Consider the following 27,500-nt stretch of genomic DNA (forward strand, 5'->3'; position numbering starts at 1 on the left):
ATTTATACAATCCATTCATATCTTAATGTATATTTATTATATTATACATTATTATGCCTTATAGGTATTATACCTATAAGCCATATCCATACGATTCATTCACTAGTGCCGCCCCTCACTAGGTTTATAATTGTTATATCATTGATATACAATTTATTTCTATATATATGGCATTTATATGCCATATCCATACAATGCATTCACATTTCAATGTATATTTACTTGTTATACATTATTATGCCTTATAGGTATTATACCTATAAGCCATATCCATACGATTCACTTATATAAATATATGTATATTTTTCTATACATAATTTTTTTTTACTTTTGTATGGATTTCTATGCATATCCATAGTTTATATGGATATGCTTGGCGTTCTATATAGTATTGACAAATTCATATGCATAACATAAGTTTTGACCAATACGAGGAGGGGCCCGCCAACGACCACCTCCCTATAGTAGTTTTTTACCCCACGCACTATTGCGTGCCTGTTTACAGTACTAGTGCCAGCTATCACTAGGTTTATATATCGTGTTTCAGTGATATATGGGTAAATTCTACCATTTATTCTTATGTATATGGCATTTCTATGCCATATTTATACAATCCATTCATATCTTAATGTATATTTATTATATTATACATTATTATGCCTTATAGGTATTATACCTATAAGCCATATCCATACGATTCATTCACTAGTGCCGCCCCTCACTAGGTTTATAATTGTTATATCATTGATATACAATTTATTTCTATATATATGGCATTTATATGCCATATCCATACAATGCATTCACATTTCAATGTATATTTACTTGTTATACATTATTATGCCTTATAGGTATTATACCTATAAGCCATATCCATACGATTCACTTATATAAATATATGTATATTTTTCTATACATAATTTTTTTTTACTTTTGTATGGTTTTCTATGCATATCCATAGTTTATATGGATATGCTTGGCGTTCTATATAGTATTGACAAATTCATATGCATAACATAAGTTTTGACCAATACGAGGAGGGGCCCGCCAACGACCACCTCCCTATAGTAGTTTTTTACCCCACGCACTATTGCGTGCCTGTTTACAGTACTAGTGCCAGCTATCACTAGGTTTATATATCGTGTTTCAGTGATATATGGGTAAATTCTACCATTTATTCTTATGTATATGGCATTTCTATGCCATATTTATACAATCCATTCATATCTTAATGTATATTTATTATATTATACATTATTATGCCTTATAGGTATTATACCTATAAGCCATATCCATACGATTCATTCACTAGTGCCGCCCCTCACTAGGTTTATAATTGTTATATCATTGATATACAATTTATTTCTATATATATGGCATTTATATGCCATATCCATACAATGCATTCACATTTCAATGTATATTTACTTGTTATACATTATTATGCCTTATAGGTATTATACCTATAAGCCATATCCATACGATTCACTTATATAAATATATGTATATTTTTCTATACATAATTTTTTTTTACTTTTGTATGGTTTTCTATGCATATCCATAGTTTATATGGATATGCTTGGCGTTCTATATAGTATTGACAAATTCATATGCATAACATAAGTTTTGACCAATACGAGGAGGGGCCCGCCAACGACCACCTCCCTATAGTAGTTTTTTACCCCACGCACTATTGCGTGCCTGTTTACAGTACTAGTGCCAGCTATCACTAGGTTTATATATCGTGTTTCAGTGATATATGGGTAAATTCTACCATTTATTCTTATGTATATGGCATTTCTATGCCATATTTATACAATCCATTCATATCTTAATGTATATTTATTATATTATACATTATTATGCCTTATAGGTATTATACCTATAAGCCATATCCATACGATTCATTCACTAGTGCCGCCCCTCACTAGGTTTATAATTGTTATATCATTGATATACAATTTATTTCTATATATATGGCATTTATATGCCATATCCATACAATGCATTCACATTTCAATGTATATTTACTTGTTATACATTATTATGCCTTATAGGTATTATACCTATAAGCCATATCCATACGATTCACTTATATAAATATATGTATATTTTTCTATACATAATTTTTTTTTACTTTTGTATGGATTTCTATGCATATCCATAGTTTATATGGATATGCTTGGCGTTCTATATAGTATTGACAAATTCATATGCATAACATAAGTTTTGACCAATACGAGGAGGGGCCCGCCAACGACCACCTCCCTATAGTAGTTTTTTACCCCACGCACTATTGCGTGCCTGTTTACAGTACTAGTGCCAGCTATCACTAGGTTTATATATCGTGTTTCAGTGATATATGGGTAAATTCTACCATTTATTCTTATGTATATGGCATTTCTATGCCATATTTATACAATCCATTCATATCTTAATGTATATTTATTATATTATACATTATTATGCCTTATAGGTATTATACCTATAAGCCATATCCATACGATTCATTCACTAGTGCCGCCCCTCACTAGGTTTATAATTGTTATATCATTGATATACAATTTATTTCTATATATATGGCATTTATATGCCATATCCATACAATGCATTCACATTTCAATGTATATTTACTTGTTATACATTATTATGCCTTATAGGTATTATACCTATAAGCCATATCCATACGATTCACTTATATAAATATATGTATATTTTTCTATACATAATTTTTTTTTACTTTTGTATGGATTTCTATGCATATCCATAGTTTATATGGATATGCTTGGCGTTCTATATAGTATTGACAAATTCATATGCATAACATAAGTTTTGACCAATACGAGGAGGGGCCCGCCAACGACCACCTCCCTATAGTAGTTTTTTACCCCACGCACTATTGCGTGCATGTTTACAGTACTAGTGCCAGCTATCATTAGGTTTATATATCGTGTTTCAGTGATATATGGGTAAATTCTACCATTTATTCTTATGTATGTATATGGCATTTCTATGCCATATTTATATAATTCATTCATATCTTAATTTATATTTATTATATTATACATTATTATGCCTTATAGGTATTATACCTATAAGCCATATCCATACGATTCATATACTAGTGCAGCCCCTCACTAGGTTTATATATCTCATTTTAATTATATATTGGTAAATTCTATTATTTATTCTTGTGTATATGGCACTTATATGCCGCCATATCTATAAAAATGCATTTATATTTCAATGTATATTTTCTATATTATACATTATTATGCCTTAAAAAGTTATTATACCTACCATAAGGCGATATCCATACGATTCATTTATATAAAAGATATATGTATAATTTTCTATACATAATTTTTTTTTATGAATATATGGGTTTCCTAAGCATATCCATATAATACATTTAGTTTTATATGGATTAGATTGGTCTTCTTTATTGTATTGCCAAACTCATATTGATAAAATAAGTTTTGAACAATAAGAGGATCAGCCGCCAACCAACCAACCACTGCTACCATTGGAGGAACATATACTTACTTTTTATATGTCCTCTTACTTGAATGGTCCTCTCTTTACTTGAAAATTTCATTACCATAGGAATCTATTTATACATGGAATATGATTTCCACTACTTTTTCGCGTCACTAATAATTAATATGACGATACAGACTTGCTACCATAACATAAGTCTTGAACAATAATAGGAGCAGCCGCCAACCAACCACCAACCAACCAACCACTGCTACCATTGATAGTAATTTTATATGTCCTCTTTAGTTGAATTTCAATACCATAGGAATATTTATACATGGAATATGTTTTGCCACTACTTTTTCGCGTCACTAATAATATGACGATACAGTCTTGCTACCATAACATAAGTTTTGAACAATAAGAGGAGCAGACACACCAACCAACCAACCGCGCTGCTACCATTATATATACTTATATTTATATAAGTCCTCTTTACTTGAATGGCCTCTTTACTTGAATTTCAATACCATAGGAATATTTATTTATACATGGAATATGTTTTGCCACTACTTTTTCGCTTCACTAATAATATGACGATATAGACTTGCTACCATAACATAAGTTTTGAACAATAAGAGGAGCAGACACCAACCAACCAACCGCTGCTACCATTGAATGAACCATATATACAAACTTTTATATATGTCCTCTTTACTTGAATTTTAATACCATAGGAATATTTATACATGGAATATGTTTGCCACTTTATCATCGCGTCACTAATAAGATGACGATACATTTTGTTTGTTCAATATTTACTTATATATTGATGTTTCCAATTTAGGTCTTTTATATTTCTTCTTCCCTACCTTACACACCACAAACAAAGTGGCGTGCGATGCTGCAAGCAAGCATAATGATTATGCCCGCTTGCAACATCTTTATTATCGAATCATCAAGCAAAGGATAAGCTTCAGTGGATCGCAGTATGGCAGCTGCTCAACCACTTACAACACCTTGCCTGTTACAAAAGTCGTTTACAATTGATTCTAGGCTTTGTCATTGTATTAAATAATGCTTTTATATGTAACTAGCGCGGCATCAGGTGATCAAAGATCCTCCCAATTTACTATGTTACAAATTACATTGGCATCACATCCATTGTCGTTTATAAAGTAAATTATAAACTTTAAATGGTTTAGAAGCCATACAATGCAAATTGCCCCTTATTTATCATTGCAGTCCAGCACGGATACGACCTTAGAGGCGTTCAGGCATAATCCAACGGACGTAGCGTCATACCACTGTTCGCTCGAACAAGTATTGTGCCATTGGTCCGTACCTGCGGTTCCTCTCGTACTACGCAGGAATGCTGTCGCAACAACGTTTTGTCATTAGTAGGGTAAAACTAACCTGTCTCACGACGGTCTAAACCCAGCTCACGTTCCCTTGCATGGGTGAACAATCCAACGCTTGGTGAATTTTGCTTCACAATGATAGGAAGAGCCGACATCGAAGGATCAAAAAGCGACGTCGCTATGAACGCTTGGCCGCCACAAGCCAGTTATCCCTATGGTAACTTTTCTGACACCTCTTGTTAAAAACTCTTTAAACCAAAAGGATCGATAGGCCGAGCTTTTGCTGTCCCTGTGTGTACTGAACACCGAGATCAAGTCAGCATTTGCCCTTTTGCTCTATGTGTGGTTTCTGTCCGCACTGAGCTGGCCTTGGGACACCTCCGTTATTATTTGAGAGATGTACCGCCCCAGTCAAACTCCCTACCTGGCAATGTCCTTGAATTGGATCATACCTGAGTAATTGGAGTTATACCAAATTTTCAAATCAAAAATACATAAATGCACCGTTTTATTAAAGAATTTGTTTGCGATTATATAACAAACTCGTGATACTTTGATCAAGAAGCTTGCATCAAAACCCAATACCATAAGATATAATAAATATATCCGTATAATGGCTAGGAAATGATACACGTTCCATTTAATCAAGTAAGTAAGGAAACAATAAGAGTAGTGGTATTTCATTGGCGATACCAAACCGAAGTCTAATATCTCCCACTTATTCTACACCTCTTATGTCTCCTTACACTGCCAGATTAGAGTCAAGCTCAAAAGGGTCTTCTTTCCCCGCTAATTATTCCAAGCCCGTTCCCTTGGCTGTGGTTTCGCTAGATAGTAGATAGGGACAGTAGGAATCTCGTTAATCCATTCATGCGCGTCACTAATTAGATTTTTTTTTTTTTTTTTTTTTTTTTTTGATATGATACTTTATATTTACGTCTGCCCGGTGGGCAATAGATTAAATTTTTTGATAAAATTGAGTGTGAGGTAACAATATTTTGTGTGTTGAGGTGTATTAAGATTATACAAGATAGGTGTGAGTGGATTAGTGAGTTTGTGTGTCAGTTTTGGTGGTTACATCAATTATGATGCCTAAGGATCAAGGGACCCTGAAGGGCAGGTCCGCAGGGTGTCGTCTTTTTAACCTCCGAGGTTGTCCATCCAGCACTCTGGTTGCGAGTGGGTTTATGTGGGCTACCATTTTATCCAGATGCCTTCTGCTGAATTTAGCTACCTCTTCTACCACTGTGGGAAGCTTTAAGTCCCTCTTTATTGTGGTGTTACGTACGTAGAACGGCGCATTTAGAATTTGACGCAGGATTCTGTTTTCTGCTCTTTCTAGTTTTTTTAAATTTGAACTGGCTGCAGTGCCCCATATTTCAATGCCATAAATCCACGCTGGTTTGATTATGCTATTATAAAGGAGCAATTTGTTTTTTAAGGATAATTTACTCCTTCTTTGCAATAACCACCACATTTGCCGGTTTTTTAGTTTCATTAGCTTTGTTTTGGCCACTATGTGATCCTTCCATGTTAGTCTACGGTCCAGTGTCAGGCCCAGATATTTGACTGAAGGCTGTTGTGGTATGGCAGCATTGTTTAACAAAACCGCTGGGGATATTCCTGGCCTTAGAGAGAAGGTTATATGCGTAGACTTCTCTGGGTTGATAATGATATTCCATCTCTTTAGCCATGGTTCTATGTTGGACAGAGCTTGTTGTAGGCCTTGCGCAGCCATTGGCAGGGAGTCTTCGGAGACTAAGAAAGCCGTGTCATCCGCGTATGTGCATACCATGCTGTGGCTACCAGAGGGAATGGGCATGTCCGCGGTATACACCGAGTATAGTATAGGACTTAGCACGCTGCCTTGGGGAACTCCGGCGGCCACTTCGTGGATAGGCGATTCCTGATGTTTGCACCTTACGTAAAATCTTCTATTTTCGAGGTAGCCCTTTAGTAGAAGATAGTAAGGGGTAGGCAGGCTGTGCTTTAATTTGAACAGTAGGCCCTGGTGCCATACTCTGTCAAACGCTTGCCTGACGTCTAGGAACGCTGCAGAGCAGAACCTTTTAGTCTCGAAGGAGTCTAGAATGCAGCTGACTACCCTGTGACACTGCTGTATAGTCCCGTGAGCTCGCCTGAAGCCAAACTGGTGATCTGGGATAACATGTTGTTCTTCTAATACAGGCATCAATCTCCTCAGGAATAATTTTTCCAGGATTTTTGAGAGAATTGACAGGAGGCTGATGGGCCTGTATGATCCCAGTTCGGCCTCAGGCTTACCTGGTTTGGCGATGACGATAACTTCGGCACATTTCCATTGTGTTGGGAAATGACCGAGTCTTAGACTTTGGTTCATGATGAACTTTAGGTTTCCGATGCAGTTCGGCGGCATGAACTTCAGAGCAGCGGCATCCAGGCGATCATACCCGGGAGACTTTGATGGTTTGAGTGTTGCTATCTCCTCCTCTATCTCCTCGCAGTCGATTTCTGGAATGGGCAAGTCCATGGGACACGCCACATCCAGGAAATGAAGAGTCTCTTGATGGTCCACTGGGTCGCACAGGTCGAATGGCTGGAAACTACTCTTTAAGTGGTCGGCAAAGGCGTTTGCTTTTTCCTGGTCTGAACGACACCAAGCTCCAGTTGATGATCTGACCGGGGCTATCCTCCGTGTGGGTCGCTTTAAATACTTTGTTGCATTCCAAAGCTTGTGGTGTGCACTACAGGGTTCAAGGTCCGCGAGGTAAGCTTCTAGGGACTTGCTTTTTAGATCAAGAAGCATCCTGCTAAGGTCTTTACAAGCCCTGTTGTAGATTGTTTTGTCTGACCGTCTTCTACTAAGCTGCCAGACCCTCCTCAAACGCCGTTTTTCGCTTACCATTGTTGCCAGCTCGGTTGACCAGAGATAGTTGTCTCTGTGGCCTCTGGTGTGCACCGTTCGCGTGGTTTCAGCCTCTGGAGTTGCGATGCTTGCTGCCAGATGAACCTGTCTGGTGAGGTACTCCACCGCTTCGTCGATGTCTATTGGACTTTCAAGAACTGGCTGGGGGTCTACATGATTTTCTAGCCAAGACTTAAAAATCGGGATGTTTGTATTCCGTCTGATGAGCTTGACTGCAGTTGGATTTCTCAGATAGGAGTTGTTATACAAAATCTTGACCATGCTGTGATCGGATGTAAGATCATGGCATGCAGCCGTAGATATTTTTGTGGGGTCAACTCCTCTGCTGAATGCAAAGTCCAAGAGGTCCGGAATTTTGGCTGGGTCGGTGGGCCAGTAGGTAGGCTCTCCAGTTGAATAGACGGTGCAACCCAGTGCCCTGATGCATCCAAGAAGTGTGCTTCCTTTCGGGTTGACGGTTCGTGATCCCCACCAGGTATGTTTTGCGTTGAAGTCGCCTCCGATTAAGAATCTAGGACCCAGATTCAGTAGTACGTCGGACAGATCACTTTGGCTCAGTGTGTATCTTGGAGGGAGGTATGCGGAGGCGATGGTAATTTTGCCTTGCGACGTTATAAGGTGGATTTTCGCACACTGCATCCATTCCAGTTGTACGGGCTCGAGCTCCTCGTATTGAATGCCGCGTCTGATGATAATAGAGGCTCCTCCACGCATCTGGTCGCCAGGGTGCAATGCGTTGATTATTTCGTAGCCGGGAATGGTAAAGTGGGATCTGGTGGTGAAGTGTGTCTCGGACACGAGTAAGATGTCTACTTGGTTGGTCTTTATATAATGCTCGACCTCGGGCTTGCTCCGAGCCAAGCCGTTCGCATTCCATATTATAAGTTGGGTGTTTATGGACATTTATGATTGTTCTGGTTGGAGAGCATTGTCATCACTAAGTTTTGGAACTGATTGAACATGGAGTTCATCATGGATTCCATTCGGCGCATCATTCTCTCCTCCAAGGCATCAAGGGGGGACTGGCCATTATTGTCGAAGTTTCCAGCCGCGCCAGCCCTAGCAACGTTGGCGTAACTGTATTTGTGATTCCCTGTTTGGTTCGCGGCACTGCTCGCTGGGAAATTTGCGTGTGGAGCAGGATTGGATGAAGAAGTAGTTACTGCCTTAGGCTTAGGGCTGAAGCGCTTCTTGGCTTCTACGTAGACTCTACAACCGCGGTAGGAGGCGGTGTGTTCATCACCACAATTTCCGCACACAGGTGGGTCTTCCTTTGCCTTCATGCAATTCAGGGAGTCGTGTGATAATCCGCATTTGACACAGACATGTTGGAGTTTGCAGTACCTCTTAGTATGCCCAAAAGCTTGGCAGCGGAAGCATTGTACCACTCCGTCGAACTTTTTTGGCTCCTCAATGGAGACGACGGCATGGCACAGTCTGTTGGTTTCGAAGACTTTCTTGTTTGTTGGAGCTGGTTCGAGGTTGACGAAAAACATCGACAATGGCATTTTTGTTACTCTTGATACTGCATTTTTAGCATCACGCACATTGTGGCCGAGATTCACAAAGGCTTGCTTGACCTCCTCAATTGGTGTAGTATGGTGTAGTCCTTTGACAACAATGCGGAAAGCTCGCTCTTCCTTCAGTTGGAAGGTACGGAAAGCTACTTGACAGTTGTCCAGGTGAGCAACAATTTTTCGGTAAGTGGTGCTGTCCTTCGGCATCAGCCTGATGTTGCCTCTTCCCGTTGCCTTGTAAGAGAAAGTATCGGAATTCACCAATGTGCGCAGTTCGTTTAAAAATTCGCCAATGTTTTCTACATCCGGCACAAAAATTGGAGGGGGCTTGGGTGCTGCTTTAGGTTCGGCATTATCGACGGTCTTTTCATTGCTGCTCTCTACCGGCAGAGAAGCGAAGCGGTTAGAGGTGCTAGGACCAATATCCATCTTTTTGTCTTGATTCACGGCAGCCTTATTCTTTATGGTCTTTTTAGGAAAAATGTAAGGGCGAGTTATCTCACCTTCCTCAGGTGAAGAGATGTTTGAGGGGCTCGAGGAGCTCGAGGAGCTCGGGGTTGGGCTGGGAGATTTTTCCCGTTTCTCCACGATGATTTTCTTTACGCCTCTAATTGCCTCTGGCGACCCGGGAGGTAGACTCCTTTTGACTCCTTTTGGTAAGACTCTCGGCTTCAGAACCTGCCAAGTGCATTTTTTGAGTGCGGCTACAGCCGCGTTGTCCACTTCCATGCTGCCGGTGTTGCTATTGTCACCCATGGCGACAGCACCACCAACAAGCACAGCCGGCTAACTGTGTGAGTGAACTATTTATTTCCTTTCCCTCTGCTGACAAAAATCGACGACGAGGTGTCGCCGAAATGTAGGCAATAGTTTTAGGAGTCGCCGCCCTCTGGCGGAGTGATACAGCGATGAGGAGTCGCCGAATGTATGCTATGAATCCTGGAGTAGTCGCCCTCTGGCGGAATGAAATCAGCTGATTTCCAAAAACCAACCAATTTGCGGAGACACGAACCGGTTCAAATTTAGTGCAGACGCGAACCGCGCTGCTGTCAAAATGTTATCTAGATAAGGCAGGCGCCACTCGAGAGAGAGCGCCTCTCTCACAACGATGAAGTATGAGTTTTATTGCCGAAATTGGCCTGACACACGGGGCGCCCGAGAGAGCGCCTCTGTCTCAGCACGTCGAACGTTCTCGAAATGTCTGGGGTGGAAAATCGCGATTTTGGCCTTCCCACCACCTTTTTCGTGCAGAAAACACGCGGAATGACTATGCGACCACAATGCGCGAATATTTGTGCTATTTTTAGCAATGGAATAGGAGTTTTATTGCCGAAATTGGCCTGACACACGGAGCGCCCGAGAGAGCGCCTCTCTCAGCACGTCGAACCTTCTCGAACTGTCTGGGGTGGAAAATCGCGATTTTGGCCTTCCTACCACTTTTTTGTGCAGAAAACACACGGAATGATTTTGCGGACACAATGCGCGAAAATTTATGCTATTTTTTTAGCAATGAAATAGGAGTTTTATTGCCGAAATTGGCCTGACACACGGAGCGCCCGAGAGAGCGCCTCTCTCAGCACGTCGAACCTTCTCGAACTGACTAATTAGATGACGAGGCATTTGGCTACCTTAAGAGAGTCATAGTTACTCCCGCCGTTGACCCGCGCTTACTTGAATTTCTTCACTTTGACATTCAGAGCACTGGGCAGAAATCACATTGTGTCAACACCCGCTAGGGCCATCACAATGCTTTGTTTTAATTAGACAGTCGGATTCCCCAAGTCCGTGCCAGTTCTGAATTGATTGTTAATTGATAATCGTTATAATTAATAAGAACTAATTGGTTTAACCCAATTAGTATTCTTAAAAATTTTAGCAAGAAAGTTCCACAATTGGCTACGTAACTAAACTATCCGGGGAACAAGTGACCAACATAAATGCCAGACACTCTATTTACCCAGAACGAGCACATAAACCATGTTATTGTTTCCCAATCAAGCCCGACTATCTCAATCTTCAGAGCCAATCCTTATCCCGAAGTTACGGATCTAATTTGCCGACTTCCCTTACCTACATTATTCTATCGACTAGAGACTCTTCACCTTGGAGACCAGCTGCGGATATTGGTACGGCCTGTTGAGAAGTTTGCGTGTCCCCACCATAAATTTTCAAGGTCCGAGGAGAAAATATCGACACAACAGTATATGTCATGCTCTTCTAGCCCATCTACCATATCTCTCTGCGAAAGACTTCCATGGTAGTACGGCTATAAAACAGAAAAGAAAACTCTTCCGATATCTCTCGACGGCTTCTTTATGGTCGTTCCTGTTGCCAGGATGAGCACGAGGCCCATATTTAATAACAAACGGATACTCAACAGGTTACGGAATTGGAACCGTATTCCCTTTCGTTCAAAATTATTCAAGTATATTAATTAGCTTGATTTATATAATATAATTATATTTGTATGGCATTTGTGTTTTACTTGAAAATTTTCGGCTTTCGCCTTGAACTTAGGACCGACTAACTCGTGATCAACCACTGTTCACACGAAACCCTTCTCCACTTCAGTCCTCCAAGGTCTCATTCGATTATTTGCTACTACCACCAAGATCTGTACCAATGGCAGCTCCATGCAGGCTTACGCCAAACACTTCTACGCATACCATTGTACCTTCCTACTCACTAAAGTTTCAAAATTTATATCACAAGTAATATAAATCATCTACTTTAGCGGTAATGTATAGGTATACAACTTAAGCGCCATCCATTTTAAGGGCTAGTTGCTTCGGCAGGTGAGTTGTTACACACTCCTTAGCGGATTTCGACTTCCATGATCACCGTCCTGCTGTTTTAAGCAACCAACGCCTTTCATGGTATCTGCATGAGTTGTTAATTTGGGCACCGTAACATTACGTTTGGTTCATCCCACAGCGCCAGTTCTGCTTACCAAAAGTGGCCCACTGGGCACATTATATCATAACCTTGAACTTCATATCAAGAAAGTTAAGGTTCTTACCCATTTAAAGTTTGAGAATAGGTTAAGATCGTTTCGACCCTAAGGCCTCTAATCATTCGCTTTACCAGATAAGATTATTTTATATAACATTAAAATGCACCAGCTATCCTGAGGGAAACTTCGGAAGGAACCAGCTACTAGATGGTTCGATTGGTCTTTCGCCCCTATACTCAATTCTGACAATCGATTTGCACGTCAGAACTGTTTCGGTCTTCCATCAGGGTTTCCCCTGACTTCAACCTGATCAAGTATAGTTCACCATCTTTCGGGTCACAGCATATATGCTCAAGGTACGTTCCAGTTAGAGGCATAAATAATATAAATATCATTATACATAACTATATAGAACGCCCCGGGATTGTGTTAATTAGCTATAAATAGTTAAAAAACTAATCCCATTATTAGTCAAGTTAATTACGCTATTAGGTTTATATCCCAATAACTTGCACATATGTTAGACTCCTTGGTCCGTGTTTCAAGACGGGTCCCGAAGGTATCCTGAATCTTTCGCATTGTTAATCATACAAGTGCATATAATAAACACAAAAATCAATGATAATTATGCCATTATATAATTCCGAAAAATTAACGCACTGTATTCATATAAATCTATCAGCACTTTATCAAATTAATAACATTTATTCTGTGTTAAAATGCAAGCAAATTAATTTGAATAAACTATAAGTTATATTTTATGATAAATTTTGTATGCTAATAGATTACAATGTCCTTATATGGAAAAAATGCACACTATTTTCATAATATTGTTTAAATATTACAATTTTAATGATGAATTTTCCATAACGGATATTCAGGTTCATCGGGCTTAACCTCTAAGCAGTTTCACGTACTGTTTAACTCTCTATTCAGAGTTCTTTTCAACTTTCCCTCACGGTACTTGTTTACTATCGGTCTCATGGTTATATTTAGTTTTAGATGGAGTTTACCACCCACTTAGTGCTGCACTATCAAGCAACACGACTCTTTGGAAACATCATCTAGTAATCATTAACGTTATACGGGCCTGGCACCCTCTATGGGTAAATGGCCTCATTTAAGAAGGACTTAAATCGTTAATTTCTCATACTAGAATATTGACGCTCCATACACTGCATCTCACATTTGCCATATAGACAAAGTGACTTAGTGCTGAACTGATTTCTTTTCGCTCGCCGCTACTAAGAAAATCCTGGTTAGTTTCTTTTCCTCCCCTAATTAATATGCTTAAATTCAGGGGGTAGTCCCATATGAGTTGAGGTTGTGTATAACTTTTTTTGCAATTAATTCTTTATATATAATGATAAAACATTTTATTAAATTCGTTATATATTTTATATATTTGTATGGCATTTGTTTGGTCTAACGAATCAACGAAGAATAATAATATTGTCAACGGCTTTCTATTTACTAATCTTTAATAAGAGACAATTCTAGATAAATTTTTTATGCTAGACATTTCTCAGTATTATTTGATTGAAAAAGAAAATATTTCTCTTCGTTTTTCACATTCAAATTATTTACTAATGTGAGATAATGTTTTTCATATATTTGTTAATATTATGAATAATATAATAATTAAATTATTATTATCCAATAATATACCATATGCTTATAAAATTTCATTATAAAATTTATATAAACAACTTAATTAGCATAGTCTTACAACCCTCAACCATATGTAGTCCAAGCAGCACTATAAAATTAATTAAAGTACATAACAGCATGGACTGCGATATGCGTTCAAAATGTCGATGTTCATGTGTCCTGCAGTTCACACGATGACGCACAGTTTGCTGCGTTCTTCATCGACCCATGAGCCGAGTGATCCACCGCTTAGAGTTTTATATATTGGTTTGGTAATTTTGTCATATATGTTTTTATTGAAAGAAATTAAAAATACACCATTTTACTGGCATATATCAATTCCTTCAATAAATTGATTTTTATACCTAAAACGAATGCTGCGAAATGTCTTAGTTTCATATAACCAATAATATATCAAGTATTTTTTAAATGGCATTTACGGTATTAATACTTTTTTTTAGCGATATATATTGAAATTTATATAAAACATTAACCTGTAATAATCAGGTACAACATTGTACATTTTAGGTTGTTGCATTATCCAATGTATGCGCATAACTGAGATGAACAATACATATCGCAACGCGTGTATATTATGGTCCATATACACACAGTGTTTTATTAATTAATTGCATTTAATATACAATATAATAATAATATTAAATAAATTTAATAATTTCGATTTGCTTGTTCGAATTTGTTATTTGTTTGCTTTTGCTTATTTATTTATCTCTTATTTAATGCAATAATATATTTATTATTACAATTATTATTTCGATTTGCTTGTTCGAAATTTTATATTTGATCTATAAAAGATCATATTTTTGGCAATTTATATTTTATTTGTATTACTATAATATATTATATTATTATAATAAAAACAAATTTTTTTATTAACGGTAAGGATATTAAACAATAATGATCCTTCCGCAGGTTCACCTACGGAAACCTTGTTACGACTTTTACTTCCTCTAAATAATCAAGTTCGGTCAACTTTTGCGAAACAACCGTAACACACAAGGCGTCACAGTGATCACGTCCGGAGACCTCACTAAATAATTCAATCGGTAGTAGCGACGGGCGGTGTGTACAAAGGGCAGGGACGTAATCAATGCGAGTTAATGACTCACACTTACTGGGAATTCCAAGTTCATGTGAACAGTTTCAGTTCACAATCCCAAGCATGAAAGTGGTTCAGCGGTTTACCCGGACCTCTCGGTCTAGGAAATACACGTTGATACTTTCATTGTAGCGCGCGTGCAGCCCAGGACATCTAAGGGCATCACAGACCTGTTATTGCTCAATCTCATTATTGCTAGACGCAATTTGTCCATTTAAGAAGCTAGTGTCCTTATAATGGGACAAACCAACAGGTACGGCTCCACTTATATAAACACATTCAAACACAATAAACATTTTACTGCCACCATGAATGAAGGCTATATAAGCTTCAACACCATAATCCTGAAGATATCTATTTAATATATTTGAGTCTCGTTCGTTATCGGAATTAACCAGACAAATCACTCCACGAACTAAGAACGGCCATGCACCACCACCCATAGATTCGAGAAAGAGCTATCAATCTGTCTTACACACTTATGTTCGGACCTGGTAAGTTTTCCCGTGTTGAGTCAAATTAAGCCGCAGGCTCCACTCCTGGTGGTGCCCTTCCGTCAATTCCTTTAAGTTTCAGCTTTGCAACCATACTTCCCCCGGAGCCCAAAAGCTTTGGTTTCCCGGGAAGCGACTGAGAGAGCCATAAAGTAGCTACACCCAATTGCTAGCTGGCATCGTTTATGGTTAGAACTAGGGCGGTATCTGATCGCCTTCGAACCTCTAACTTTCGTTCTTGATTAATGAAAACATCTTTGGCAAATGCTTTCGCTTAAGTTAGTCTTACGACGGTCCAAGAATTTCACCTCTCGCGTCGTAATACTAATGCCCCCAAACTGCTTCTATTAATCATTACCTCTTGATCTGAAAACCAATGAAAGCAGAACAGAGGTCTTATTTCATTATCCCATGCACAGAATATTCAGGCATTTGAAGCCTGCTTTAAGCACTCTAATTTGTTCAAAGTAATTGTACCGGCCCACAATAACACTCGTTTAAGAGCACTAATGCAGGTTTTTAAATAGGAGGAACATATGAAAAATACAAGTATCTAAGCACATGTAAGAACTCCACCGGTAATACGCTTACATACATAAAGGTATAGTACTAACCACAATTGTAAGGTTGTACTACCCGTATGAAGCACAAGTTCAACTACGAACGTTTTAACCGCAACAACTTTAATATACGCTATTGGAGCGGAATTACCGCGGCTGCTGGCACCAGACTTGCCCTCCAATGGTCCTTGTAAAGGATTTAAAGTGTACTCATTCAATTACAGGGCCTCGGATATGAGTCCTGTATTGTTATTTTTCGTCACTACCTCCCCGAGCTGGGAGTGGGTAATTACGCGCCTGCTGCCTTCCTTAGATGTGGTAGCCGTTTCTCAGGCTCCCTCTCCGGAATCGAACCCTGATTCCCCCGTTACCCGTTGCAACCATGGTAGTCCTAGATACTACCATCAAAAGTTGATAGGGCAGACATTTGAAAGATCTGTCGTCGTACAAGACCATACGATCTGCATGTTATCTAGAGTTCAACCAATATAACGATCTTGCCGATCGCTTGGTTTTTAGCCTAATAAAAGCACATGTCCCATAAGGTTCATGTTTTAATTGCATGTATTAGCTCTAGAATTACCACAGTTATCCAAGTAACTGTTAACGATCTAAGGAACCATAACTGATATAATGAGCCTTTTGCGGTTTCACTTTTAATTCGTGTGTACTTAGACATGCATGGCTTAATCTTTGAGACAAGCATATAACTACTGGCAGGATCAACCAGAATAATGTTTTTATTCATATTTCATTCATATTTTTGAATAGAAATTAGCAATATAAATTTATAGATTGTTTCTATCGAATACGGCCATTTTTATATAGCATTCGTATACGTTTGTTGTTTTCACAATATATACTTGTTCCGCCACTAATAATAACAAGTTTTTTAATTATTGATGTTAAAAACACAATATTTTTTTTCGTAATACGTAATAATTTTCTTTATATTTGCATATTTCATTCTAAAATATCTTTTTTGTTCGACATACGTCATTATTGTATCCACACATGTACAATTTTTGTTTAACCAATATAAAATATTGAATTAAATCATTTGTATTTTGATGATAAATTTAAAATTTATCTGTATATATTCATATAAGACTCTTGGTAATATATAATATAAACCGAGCGCATATATGATATGTAAGTTAGAAAAATAATATATATATATTATTTTCTTTTAATATAGGGACACCTCTTTTAATTTATCCCCGCAGGGAATTATCACATAACTCAGTATGTGATAATGGCAGACCAATATACATATATATCAAGATTATCAATACAAAATATATATCATTATTAGCCTGCCTCAATTGTAATTATTTATTTGGATTAACGATAAAGTTCGGAAACAATTTGTTATTCTATGTATAATAGAAACCTTGGCCTTTGTTTCAACATTATTATCTTTGGGCTTAAAATATTAACCGTGGAGCCAAGTCTCATATTCATAAATGAATAAAGAAAACAAATTTGACGGATTAATATCTTCTCTACCGACAGACAGTATTTTGTCACGTCAATAGTAGATGGCCGGCCCATTGACCATCCTATAGTAGTTTTTGGACCCAATATCTTTAATTCGGGTATTTTCAATTGTCTTTGCAATCAACCGTTTGGTACTCTCTCATATAATAAGAGAATACACATATAATTCCATTATATGGATATATCTTCATTATTTTATTTGCTAACATCACCCTATAATAGTTTTTTGAACCCGTCAACTTCAATTCGGGTATTTTCAATTGTCTTTGCCAACCATTTATATGGTATTCTCTATTATAATAAGAGAATACTAGTGTATATCCATTATATGGATATATCATCTTCATATTATTTGCTACACCACCCTATAGTAGTTTTTGAACCCATCATCTGCAATTCGGGTATTTTCAATTGTCTTTGCCAACCAACTATACGGTATTCTCTCTTATAATAAGAGAATACAAGTATATTTTCATTATATGGATATAATGCCATTTATTTTTCAATATCCATATAATTCATTTAGTTTTGTATGTACAAAACAAGTTTTCTTTATAGTATTGACAAAATCATATGTTTACGCATAACATAAGTTTTGACCAATACGAGGAGGGGCCCGCCAACGACCACCTCCCTATAGTAGTTTTTTACCCCACGCACTACTGCGTGCCTGTTTACAGTACTAGTGCCAGCTATCACTAGGTTTATATATCATGTTTCAGTGATATATGGGTAAATTCTACCATTTATTCTTATGTATATGGCATTTCTATGCCATATTTATACAATCCATTCATATCTTAATGTATATTTATTATATTATACATTATTATGCCTTATAGGTATTATACCTATAAGCCATATCCATACGATTCATTCACTAGTGCCGCCCCTCACTAGGTTTATAATTGTTATATCATTGATATACAATTTATTTCTATATATATGGCATTTATATGCCATATCCATACAATGCATTCACATTTCAATGTATATTTACTTGTTATACATTATTATGCCTTATAGGTATTATACCTATAAGCCATATCCATACGATTCACTTATATAAATATATGTATATTTTTCTATACATAATTTTTTTTTATTTTTGTATGGATTTCTATGCATATCCATAGTTTATATGGATATGCTTGGCGTTCTATATAGTATTGACAAATTCATATGCATAACATAAGTTTTGACCAATACGAGGAGGGGCCCGCCAACGACCACCTCCCTATAGTAGTTTTTTACCCCACGCACTATTGCGTGCCTGTTTACAGTACTAGTGCCAGCTATCACTAGGTTTATATATCGTGTTTCAGTGATATATGGGTAAATTCTACCATTTATTCTTATGTATATGGCATTTCTATGCCATATTTATACAATCCATTCATATCTTAATGTATATTTATTATATTATACATTATTATGCCTTATAGGTATTATACCTATAAGCCATATCCATACGATTCATTCACTAGTGCCGCCCCTCACTAGGTTTATAATTGTTATATCATTGATATACAATTTATTTCTATATATATGGCATTTATATGCCATATCCATACAATGCATTCACATTTCAATGTATATTTACTTGTTATACATTATTATGCCTTATAGGTATTATACCTATAAGCCATATCCATACGATTCACTTATATAAATATATGTATATTTTTTCTATACATAATTTTTTTTACTTTTGTATGGATTTCTATGCATATCCATAGTTTATATGGATATGCTTGGCGTTCTATATAGTATTGACAAATTCATATGCATAACATAAGTTTTGACCAATACGAGGAGGGGCCCGCCAACGACCACCTCCCTATAGTAGTTTTTTACCCCACGCACTATTGCGTGCCTGTTTACAGTACTAGTGCCAGCTATCACTAGGTTTATATATCGTGTTTCAGTGATATATGGGTAAATTCTACCATTTATTCTTATGTATATGGCATTTCTATGCCATATTTATACAATCCATTCATATCTTAATGTATATTTATTATATTATACATTATTATGCCTTATAGGTATTATACCTATAAGCCATATCCATACGATTCATTCACTAGTGCCGCCCCTCACTAGGTTTATAATTGTTATATCATTGATATACAATTTATTTCTATATATATGGCATTTATATGCCATATCCATACAATGCATTCACATTTCAATGTATATTTACTTGTTATACATTATTATGCCTTATAGGTATTATACCTATAAGCCATATCCATACGATTCACTTATATAAATATATGTATATTTTTCTATACATAATTTTTTTTTACTTTTGTATGGTTTTCTATGCATATCCATAGTTTATATGGATATGCTTGGCGTTCTATATAGTATTGACAAATTCATATGCATAACATAAGTTTTGACCAATACGAGGAGGGGCCCGCCAACGACCACCTCCCTATAGTAGTTTTTTACCCCACGCACTATTGCGTGCCTGTTTACAGTACTAGTGCCAGCTATCACTAGGTTTATATATCGTGTTTCAGTGATATATGGGTAAATTCTACCATTTATTCTTATGTATATGGCATTTCTATGCCATATTTATACAATCCATTCATATCTTAATGTATATTTATTATATTATACATTATTATGCCTTATAGGTATTATACCTATAAGCCATATCCATACGATTCATTCACTAGTGCCGCCCCTCACTAGGTTTATAATTGTTATATCATTGATATACAATTTATTTCTATATATATGGCATTTATATGCCATATCCATACAATGCATTCACATTTCAATGTATATTTACTTGTTATACATTATTATGCCTTATAGGTATTATACCTATAAGCCATATCCATACGATTCACTTATATAAATATATGTATATTTTTCTATACATAATTTTTTTTTACTTTTGTATGGTTTTCTATGCATATCCATAGTTTATATGGATATGCTTGGCGTTCTATATAGTATTGACAAATTCATATGCATAACATAAGTTTTGACCAATACGAGGAGGGGCCCGCCAACGACCACCTCCCTATAGTAGTTTTTTACCCCACGCACTATTGCGTGCCTGTTTACAGTACTAGTGCCAGCTATCACTAGGTTTATATATCGTGTTTCAGTGATATATGGGTAAATTCTACCATTTATTCTTATGTATATGGCATTTCTATGCCATATTTATACAATCCATTCATATCTTAATGTATATTTATTATATTATACATTATTATGCCTTATAGGTATTATACCTATAAGCCATATCCATACGATTCATTCACTAGTGCCGCCCCTCACTAGGTTTATAATTGTTATATCATTGATATACAATTTATTTCTATATATATGGCATTTATATGCCATATCCATACAATGCATTCACATTTCAATGTATATTTACTTGTTATACATTATTATGCCTTATAGGTATTATACCTATAAGCCATATCCATACGATTCACTTATATAAATATATGTATATTTTTCTATACATAATTTTTTTTTACTTTTGTATGGATTTCTATGCATATCCATAGTTTATATGGATATGCTTGGCGTTCTATATAGTATTGACAAATTCATATGCATAACATAAGTTTTGACCAATACGAGGAGGGGCCCGCCAACGACCACCTCCCTATAGTAGTTTTTTACCCCACGCACTATTGCGTGCCTGTTTACAGTACTAGTGCCAGCTATCACTAGGTTTATATATCGTGTTTCAGTGATATATGGGTAAATTCTACCATTTATTCTTATGTATATGGCATTTCTATGCCATATTTATACAATCCATTCATATCTTAATGTATATTTATTATATTATACATTATTATGCCTTATAGGTATTATACCTATAAGCCATATCCATACGATTCATTCACTAGTGCCGCCCCTCACTAGGTTTATAATTGTTATATCATTGATATACAATTTATTTCTATATATATGGCATTTATATGCCATATCCATACAATGCATTCACATTTCAATGTATATTTACTTGTTATACATTATTATGCCTTATAGGTATTATACCTATAAGCCATATCCATACGATTCACTTATATAAATATATGTATATTTTTCTATACATAATTTTTTTTTACTTTTGTATGGTTTTCTATGCATATCCATAGTTTATATGGATATGCTTGGCGTTCTATATAGTATTGACAAATTCATATGCATAACATAAGTTTTGACCAATACGAGGAGGGGCCCGCCAACGACCACCTCCCTATAGTAGTTTTTTACCCCACGCACTATTGCGTGCCTGTTTACAGTACTAGTGCCAGCTATCACTAGGTTTATATATCGTGTTTCAGTGATATATGGGTAAATTCTACCATTTATTCTTATGTATATGGCATTTCTATGCCATATTTATACAATCCATTCATATCTTAATGTATATTTATTATATTATACATTATTATGCCTTATAGGTATTATACCTATAAGCCATATCCATACGATTCATTCACTAGTGCCGCCCCTCACTAGGTTTATAATTGTTATATCATTGATATACAATTTATTTCTATATATATGGCATTTATATGCCATATCCATACAATGCATTCACATTTCAATGTATATTTACTTGTTATACATTATTATGCCTTATAGGTATTATACCTATAAGCCATATCCATACGATTCACTTATATAAATATATGTATATTTTTCTATACATAATTTTTTTTTACTTTTGTATGGATTTCTATGCATATCCATAGTTTATATGGATATGCTTGGCGTTCTATATAGTATTGACAAATTCATATGCATAACATAAGTTTTGACCAATACGAGGAGGGGCCCGCCAACGACCACCTCCCTATAGTAGTTTTTTACCCCACGCACTATTGCGTGCCTGTTTACAGTACTAGTGCCAGCTATCACTAGGTTTATATATCGTGTTTCAGTGATATATGGGTAAATTCTACCATTTATTCTTATGTATATGGCATTTCTATGCCATATTTATACAATCCATTCATATCTTAATGTATATTTATTATATTATACATTATTATGCCTTATAGGTATTATACCTATAAGCCATATCCATACGATTCATTCACTAGTGCCGCCCCTCACTAGGTTTATAATTGTTATATCATTGATATACAATTTATTTCTATATATATGGCATTTATATGCCATATCCATACAATGCATTCACATTTCAATGTATATTTACTTGTTATACATTATTATGCCTTATAGGTATTATACCTATAAGCCATATCCATACGATTCACTTATATAAATATATGTATATTTTTCTATACATAATTTTTTTTTACTTTTGTATGGATTTCTATGCATATCCATAGTTTATATGGATATGCTTGGCGTTCTATATAGTATTGACAAATTCATATGCATAACATAAGTTTTGACCAATACGAGGAGGGGCCCGCCAACGACCACCTCCCTATAGTAGTTTTTTACCCCACGCACTATTGCGTGCATGTTTACAGTACTAGTGCCAGCTATCATTAGGTTTATATATCGTGTTTCAGTGATATATGGGTAAATTCTACCATTTATTCTTATGTATGTATATGGCATTTCTATGCCATATTTATATAATTCATTCATATCTTAATTTATATTTATTATATTATACATTATTATGCCTTATAGGTATTATACCTATAAGCCATATCCATACGATTCATATACTAGTGCAGCCCCTCACTAGGTTTATATATCTCATTTTAATTATATATTGGTAAATTCTATTATTTATTCTTGTGTATATGGCACTTATATGCCGCCATATCTATAAAAATGCATTTATATTTCAATGTATATTTTCTATATTATACATTATTATGCCTTAAAAAGTTATTATACCTACCATAAGGCGATATCCATACGATTCATTTATATAAAAGATATATGTATAATTTTCTATACATAATTTTTTTTTATGAATATATGGGTTTCCTAAGCATATCCATATAATACATTTAGTTTTATATGGATTAGATTGGTCTTCTTTATTGTATTGCCAAACTCATATTGATAAAATAAGTTTTGAACAATAAGAGGATCAGCCGCCAACCAACCAACCACTGCTACCATTGGAGGAACATATACTTACTTTTTATATGTCCTCTTACTTGAATGGTCCTCTCTTTACTTGAAAATTTCATTACCATAGGAATCTATTTATACATGGAATATGATTTCCACTACTTTTTCGCGTCACTAATAATTAATATGACGATACAGACTTGCTACCATAACATAAGTCTTGAACAATAATAGGAGCAGCCGCCAACCAACCACCAACCAACCAACCACTGCTACCATTGATAGTAATTTTATATGTCCTCTTTAGTTGAATTTCAATACCATAGGAATATTTATACATGGAATATGTTTTGCCACTACTTTTTCGCGTCACTAATAATATGACGATACAGTCTTGCTACCATAACATAAGTTTTGAACAATAAGAGGAGCAGACACACCAACCAACCAACCGCGCTGCTACCATTATATATACTTATATTTATATAAGTCCTCTTTACTTGAATGGCCTCTTTACTTGAATTTCAATACCATAGGAATATTTATTTATACATGGAATATGTTTTGCCACTACTTTTTCGCGTCACTAATAATATGACGATATAGACTTGCTACCATAACATAAGTTTTGAACAATAAGAGGAGCAGACACCAACCAACCAACCGCTGCTACCATTGAATGAACCATATATACAAACTTTTATATATGTCCTCTTTACTTGAATTTTAATACCATAGGAATATTTATACATGGAATATGTTTGCCACTTTATCATCGCGTCACTAATAAGATGACGATACATTTTGTTTGTTCAATATTTACTTATATATTGATGTTTCCAATTTAGGTCTTTTATATTTCTTCTTCCCTACCTTACACACCACAAACAAAGTGGCGTGCGATGCTGCAAGCAAGCATAATGATTATGCCCGCTTGCAACATCTTTATTATCGAATCATCAAGCAAAGGATAAGCTTCAGTGGATCGCAGTATGGCAGCTGCTCAACCACTTACAACACCTTGCCTGTTACAAAAGTCGTTTACAATTGATTCTAGGCTTTGTCATTGTATTAAATAATGCTTTTATATGTAACTAGCGCGGCATCAGGTGATCAAAGATCCTCCCAATTTACTATGTTACAAATTACATTGGCATCACATCCATTGTCGTTTATAAAGTAAATTATAAACTTTAAATGGTTTAGAAGCCATACAATGCAAATTGCCCCTTATTTATCATTGCAGTCCAGCACGGATACGACCTTAGAGGCGTTCAGGCATAATCCAACGGACGTAGCGTCATACCACTGTTCGCTCGAACAAGTATTGTGCCATTGGTCCGTACCTGCGGTTCCTCTCGTACTACGCAGGAATGCTGTCGCAACAACGTTTTGTCATTAGTAGGGTAAAACTAACCTGTCTCACGACGGTCTAAACCCAGCTCACGTTCCCTTGCATGGGTGAACAATCCAACGCTTGGTGAATTTTGCTTCACAATGATAGGAAGAGCCGACATCGAAGGATCAAAAAGCGACGTCGCTATGAACGCTTGGCCGCCACAAGCCAGTTATCCCTATGGTAACTTTTCTGACACCTCTTGTTAAAAACTCTTTAAACCAAAAGGATCGATAGGCCGAGCTTTTGCTGTCCCTGTGTGTACTGAACACCGAGATCAAGTCAGCATTTGCCCTTTTGCTCTATGTGTGGTTTCTGTCCGCACTGAGCTGGCCTTGGGACACCTCCGTTATTATTTGAGAGATGTACCGCCCCAGTCAAACTCCCTACCTGGCAATGTCCTTGAATTGGATCATACCTGAGTAATTGGAGTTATACCAAATTTTCAAATCAAAAATACATAAATGCACCGTTTTATTAAAGAATTTGTTTGCGATTATATAACAAACTCGTGATACTTTGATCAAGAAGCTTGCATCAAAACCCAATACCATAAGATATAATAAATATATCCGTATAATGGCTAGGAAATGATACACGTTCCATTTAATCAAGTAAGTAAGGAAACAATAAGAGTAGTGGTATTTCATTGGCGATACCAAACCGAAGTCTAATATCTCCCACTTATTCTACACCTCTTATGTCTCCTTACACTGCCAGATTAGAGTCAAGCTCAAAAGGGTCTTCTTTCCCCGCTAATTATTCCAAGCCCGTTCCCTTGGCTGTGGTTTCGCTAGATAGTAGATAGGGACAGTAGGAATCTCGTTAATCCATTCATGCGCGTCACTAATTAGATGACGAGGCATTTGGCTACCTTAAGAGAGTCATAGTTACTCCCGCCGTTGACCCGCGCTTACTTGAATTTCTTCACTTTGACATTCAGAGCACTGGGCAGAAATCACATTGTGTCAACACCCGCTAGGGCCATCACAATGCTTTGTTTTAATTAGACAGTCGGATTCCCCAAGTCCGTGCCAGTTCTGAATTGATTGTTAATTGATAATCGTTATAATTAATAAGAACTAATTGGTTTAACCCAATTAGTATTCTTAAAAATTTTAGCAAGAAAGTTCCACAATTGGCTACGTAACTAAACTATCCGGGGAACAAGTGACCAACATAAATGCCAGACACTCTATTTACCCAGAACGAGCACATAAACCATGTTATTGTTTCCCAATCAAGCCCGACTATCTCAATCTTCAGAGCCAATCCTTATCCCGAAGTTACGGATCTAATTTGCCGACTTCCCTTACCTACATTATTCTATCGACTAGAGACTCTTCACCTTGGAGACCAGCTGCGGATATTGGTACGGCCTGTTGAGAAGTTTGCGTGTCCCCACCATAAATTTTCAAGGTCCGAGGAGAAAATATCGACACAACAGTATATGTCATGCTCTTCTAGCCCATCTACCATATCTCTCTGCGAAAGACTTCCATGGTAGTACGGCTATAAAACAGAAAAGAAAACTCTTCCGATATCTCTCGACGGCTTCTTTATGGTCGTTCCTGTTGCCAGGATGAGCACGAGGCCCATATTTAATAACAAACGGATACTCAACAGGTTACGGAATTGGAACCGTATTCCCTTTCGTTCAAAATTATTCAAGTATATTAATTAGCTTGATTTATATAATATAATTATATTTGTATGGCATTTGTGTTTTACTTGAAAATTTTCGGCTTTCGCCTTGAACTTAGGACCGACTAACTCGTGATCAACCACTGTTCACACGAAACCCTTCTCCACTTCAGTCCTCCAAGGTCTCATTCGATTATTTGCTACTACCACCAAGATCTGTACCAATGGCAGCTCCATGCAGGCTTACGCCAAACACTTCTACGCATACCATTGTACCTTCCTACTCACTAAAGTTTCAAAATTTATATCACAAGTAATATAAATCATCTACTTTAGCGGTAATGTATAGGTATACAACTTAAGCGCCATCCATTTTAAGGGCTAGTTGCTTCGGCAGGTGAGTTGTTACACACTCCTTAGCGGATTTCGACTTCCATGATCACCGTCCTGCTGTTTTAAGCAACCAACGCCTTTCATGGTATCTGCATGAGTTGTTAATTTGGGCACCGTAACATTACGTTTGGTTCATCCCACAGCGCCAGTTCTGCTTACCAAAAGTGGCCCACTGGGCACATTATATCATAACCTTGAACTTCATATCAAGAAAGTTAAGGTTCTTACCCATTTAAAGTTTGAGAATAGGTTAAGATCGTTTCGACCCTAAGGCCTCTAATCATTCGCTTTACCAGATAAGATTATTTTATATAACATTAAAATGCACCAGCTATCCTGAGGGAAACTTCGGAAGGAACCAGCTACTAGATGGTTCGATTGGTCTTTCGCCCCTATACTCAATTCTGACAATCGATTTGCACGTCAGAACTGTTTCGGTCTTCCATCAGGGTTTCCCCTGA

At 36.6% G+C, this 27,500-nt stretch overlaps 3 non-coding genes and 1 pseudogene across 3 annotated transcripts in view; all 4 read right to left on the bottom strand.

Moving 5' to 3' along the window:
- Positions 1-4,430: 4,430 nt before the first annotated feature.
- On the bottom strand, positions 4,431-13,543 carry LOC119558668 (annotated as a pseudogene).
- Positions 13,544-13,944: 401 nt separating this feature from the next.
- LOC119558664 lies at positions 13,945-14,123 on the bottom strand. The gene has a single exon (XR_005220339.1). It is a non-coding gene; the product is annotated as a 5.8S ribosomal RNA (ribosomal RNA).
- Positions 14,124-14,782: 659 nt separating this feature from the next.
- LOC119558665 lies at positions 14,783-16,773 on the bottom strand. The gene has a single exon (XR_005220340.1). It is a non-coding gene; the product is annotated as a small subunit ribosomal RNA (ribosomal RNA).
- Positions 16,774-24,557: 7,784 nt separating this feature from the next.
- The window catches only part of LOC119558666, a 3,971-nt gene continuing 1,028 nt past the window's right edge, over positions 24,558-27,500 (bottom strand). The window contains exon 1 of the ribosomal RNA XR_005220341.1: positions 24,558-27,500. This exon is cut by the window's right edge and continues 1,028 nt beyond it. This is a non-coding gene — a ribosomal RNA (large subunit ribosomal RNA).

This window comes from Drosophila subpulchrella, unplaced genomic scaffold, assembly GCF_014743375.2.
Source record: "Drosophila subpulchrella strain 33 F10 #4 breed RU33 unplaced genomic scaffold, RU_Dsub_v1.1 Primary Assembly Seq127, whole genome shotgun sequence".
Classification (NCBI taxonomy): domain Eukaryota; kingdom Metazoa; phylum Arthropoda; class Insecta; order Diptera; family Drosophilidae; genus Drosophila; species Drosophila subpulchrella.